Below are 5,208 nucleotides of genomic sequence, written 5' to 3' on the forward strand. Positions count from 1 at the left end.
TTGGATAATTTCAAGCTTGTGAAAAGTTAACATATTAAAAAGTATTTAATATTGTTAAGGATAAACGCAAAAAGGAAATTTAGAAATAGAAAACCCGAACTCGTAACACTATCTTCTCCCATGTTTATCTCTTCCAGCCGGGTTGATCCCAATCAACTTGCCGGATAGAAGTTAATCAAATATAGAGATTTTGTCGCTAGAAAAAAATATTAAGTATATCATATTTCAGATTCTGAATTATTATGCGACTAAAATTTTGTGTTCTCTTTTTATTTTCCGTAAGTTTGTTCGCTTGGATATCGTGTAAACCTTAGCATACATGTTTTGTATATATATATAAGCAGTTTAAGATTTTCTCTATATGTAAGTAATAATTTTGTGCGGAATTCCAAAACAAAAAAAAAGTCCAACTTGAAAAAAAAAATGATTAGGGTAGGTATGGAACGGATATCCGGAATTTTAAGGATATTCGTGATCCAATCCGTTCCGTACGAATAATTATTTTTTCGATCCAATCCGTTCCGTGGTGTTATGGATATCCAAAAAAATCGGTATATTTTACCGGATATCCGATTCGATCCGTCGATCCGGTAAAAAATAATAAAAAAAAAAATTCAAATAAATTAAAAGAAAAAGAAAAAGAAAACATTTAATGACCAAATAGTTATTTTAGTGGATAAACAACTAAAAATCTATATAAAATATTAAATTATATATAATTATATATATACGCATATGTACATCACGGATTGGATCGGATATTTGTTTTTCTAAAAATTAATATTTGCAATTTGTTTCTTGCTTCTTATTTGACGGATATTGAATTTCATTATTTGCTTCGATTCATAAAGTTACGGATATCCAGATTTTCGGAATCAAATTTTACAGATATTTTGCTCATCCTGATATAATAACAGCTATGGAAGGTTGTTGTAATATTGCTGGTCTTATTGACAAAAAAAAAGTCATTGACTTATTCATTGTAGCATTGCTGGTCTTTATAGTTAGAATAGTTGACTTAAAGTGATTTTGTGTGGTAATAAAGCCGTCAAATATGCGATACGGTCAACAACTATAAATGATTCCCTGTAATTAAAATACTAACAAAATGTGTGTGGCAGAAATAGATGCAATCCTAGATACCTAATTAGTTGACCTTAAGGCATTTCCAACCTCACTCTATTTCTCATACTAAACTCTATTATAGAGTAAAATCTTCTCCAACCCCACTCTATATCCCACTCTAAAATAGTGCAACTCTATTTCTTACTCTATATTTGGAGTAACTCTATTTCTTACTCTATTATAGAGTGAAACTTTTTTATTTATACTTTAGTCCTTTTATTTTTCAACATTTTTATTTTATATCTATTTATTTTATTTAATTATGCTAACAACACATAATTATGTTTAAAACAATATATATATGTATATATAAATGTTTAAATTTTATTATTTTTAGCAAAAGAAAATAAGCACTAAAATAAAAATAATTTTATTTAGATAAAAAATTCATTTCACAATCTGAAATTCCTTAATGATCATTTGTGAGAAACATACACTAATGGAGATGTTTAAGTTAAAATGTATTATGCTATTAGTATAATGTAATGTAATTATTAATATAATAAATGTTTGATATAGATATATAATTTATGAAAATTTTGTGAAAAATAAAATGTAATGGATCAATTTGTAAGTTTTATATAAGTAAAAGCTATTAGTCATAAAATTAGAAAAGAATATATTTAAGAATATTCTTTTTAGTGTCAAATATAGAGTAAACCATTGGAGAAAAACACTACTCTATTTTAGAGTGACATTATTTTAGAGTGAAATCTACTCTAAAATAGTGTAAACCATTGAAGATGGTCTTAATGATATAATCTTTAGCAATTTACAAAGATACCGAACTGATTGTAGTCATTAACTGACTTAAGTTAAACGTCTTCTACCGCTTTTTTTATCATCTATAACTCATACACCCACACTATTATATTAAATCCAGATTATATAAAACAACTATCAATATAAACCATTATACCACATGAATTGCCTATTCGTAGAGCCTAACTACGAATTTATATAAGAACATTTTTTCAAACATGATTATTGGGAGATGTCTATCTCGTACAGTTCTCTTCCATGTGTGTATGAAAATTACCATATCTTATATGTGAAGCGATTATTCAGTGGATCGTACACTGGATAGGGCATCCGCTTGTGTGGTTTCCTATTCAACACAATTAACAATATTAGTATTTTAAATTATTTACAAATACTAATTTTTTGATGATTTGCTAGTGGTTCTTGTTTTGTAAAGAAAATCCACAGACTACTAGCGGATCATGACATGCTCAAAATTTGGAGTGTTTCATGCAGTTTATTTATTTTTACATTATTATATTTTAATTATAAAAGACTAGTATATATATATATATACATATATATATATATATATCACTTTATTCAATATATTTTCTATTTTCTATAAATATCTTTAAAATTGTTTATTGATCTCTTAATCTTTCTTTTTTAAATAATAATTTTTGTAGTTGATGTGCAGTCCATTTTTTACATAATTTTCTTTACATGTCAAAGACTAATATATATATATATATATATATATATATATATATATATATATATATATATCAATTTATTTCAGTAGCTAATGTATTCATCTATAAATATTTTTTAAATGTTTACAGATCTCTTAATCTTTCTTTTTAAAATAATAATTTTTAGAATTGATGTCTTAGTTAATATCAAAAAAATACCAGAATAGTTATTATTTTAAATCATCCAGAAATTAGATATATACTTAATTTTAAAACTAAAAATAATTATATATAATATATATGCTTAAATTAATGTTATATTATTATAAATATTTTTTAAACAAAATACATTTACTTATGAAAAATAAATAGTAATATAAAATTATATAAATTATTTTAAATTTATACAGTATTTTCGTCCGTTTTTTATCCACTTTCACCTTTCAAATATATGTTTTGTACTGCTAGATCCACTTGATCCACACTTGTATTGTTAGATACACTAGATGGGAAAATGGGCTTGTAAATTCCCAATTATTTGAAATCAGCACTTTTAATATCCAACTATCTCTTGCGCAGATTTAATCCTGAAGTTATTGTTAACTGCGCAAAATCAGACATTAAAAGTTAAAATTAATTACTACACAAAAATGAATTACAATTAAACAAAACATTGATTTGGCTTTAAAAAATCTAGAAATATTTAAAATTGATGTTATCCGAGTGATTCCGAGAGAGAACAAACGAATATTGTTGTTAAAGAAATGAATCATGTTCTTTATTTTCAGTGTCAAAAATTTTATATTCTCATTTGAATTTTTTTATATCATCAAAAATTATCTGAACTAGGCGAAAATCTCTTCCATCATCTTACATAATTGATTTTAAAAATTTCTGAGCTTTTAAATGTCAAATCGAGTAATAAAAATAACTTAAAGAATAAATCTGCGCAAGTGATAGTTGGATATTAAAAATGTTGATTTCAAATAGTTGGAGATTTAAAGCATATTTTCCCTACACTAGATCTACTCTCAATTCGCTCGATCCGCTTGATAGGCTAGATTAGATCTGCAACCTTTGATCTGCTTTTCCCATTCGAAACTTTATACCAAATCTAGGAAGTCATTAACTGAACTATGTACCTATATTAATTTTCAAATGATTTTAGTTGTAAATCCATAAATAGTACCCCATCATAAATATTGTTTAAGGTTATTGCACACGAATTTTATTTTTTTACCCATATTTAATATAAGTTTTTGTTGGATTTTATTTTATTTTATTTTTTAACAACATAAATATATTCATATAGACTCTGCAAATCAGACTGGTAGTTCCGCATCCATATGGATAACAAATGACGATTGTTTTTTTGCATTGCGTGCGAAACTGTCTGCACTAGAATTATGTGTATGTGTGGTATATGAATAAGTTATGAGCTGTTAAAACTTCTCTTCAAGATCTATATGTCTTCCAAATAACTCTCACAGACTGACTATTTTTCTCATTCTGAAACTATCTTCACCAATAGAGAATAATTCGTTGCAAAAAATAACAGTAAACTATCAAAGATTCGTCATACATTCCATTGCCCAAATGAGTGTTTCTATCTCCGAGTGAAGTGGCAACTGACTCTCTCTTGTATTTCGCGTACCCATTAAACCTTCAAAATCGTTCAATGTGCATATACCACCTTTGTCCCGAATAAATTTCTTGATGTTTCCATGATCCATCCGTAAAACACCATCTACTTGGAATAGATGGGAGTACTTCTACTTATTTTGGATTTTGTTAATTAATGAATTAAAAATAAGGGTAAACTAGATCTTGACCCGCCCAACGGGCGGGTATTATTTTATGTTTTTAGTTTTTATTTATAAATGATATATTTGTAATATTTAAACATAAATTTAGATTGAAAATTACATTTGTAGTTATAATAAAAATTAAAATTTTTTAAAAAATATTTTGATATAAATTTAAATTCCTAATTAAAATAATATAGAGATGGGTCATAATTTTTTCCAAATCCAAAATCTTAACATTATTAATAAAAAATAAATAATTTATAAATAAATAAAAATATATAAACATATTTGAAATTTAAAATAAATGTTTAAAAAAAAATCTTACGCCATTGTTGTTTATTTCTATATTTTGACCTGTGGCCGTATAAATATTTGTTTTCACTTCAATTTTTTTCTTTTTTCTAATGATAATATCTATATATATTATATATACTATATATATTATAAATTAATATGTATTACATAATTGTTAGTATAACATTTTAAAACAAAATTTTTATTTATTACTTTAAATATTTATATATGTGATTTTAATCGTCTATTATATCACAGTGTATCATATAAAAAATCTAAATTTATAACTAACTGGACTTATATTATAAAAGTGTTATACTAAAAATTTATAAATAAAATATTTTATATTTTATTTATATGATATGTAAATTGATTTTGATGTGTGATTTTTATTTTATTATTTTTATTAATAAATATTTAAAAATATATTTAATGTTAACAAAAAATCTATAAGGAAATTTATTTTGATTAATATTCATGTATATTAAAGAAATCTATTATTTAAATTAGGAAAAGACATTAAATACTTAAATCTATCATTTAAA

The sequence above is a fragment of the Raphanus sativus genome, chromosome 4 (assembly GCF_000801105.2).
Source record: "Raphanus sativus cultivar WK10039 chromosome 4, ASM80110v3, whole genome shotgun sequence".
NCBI classification, from domain to species: domain Eukaryota; kingdom Viridiplantae; phylum Streptophyta; class Magnoliopsida; order Brassicales; family Brassicaceae; genus Raphanus; species Raphanus sativus.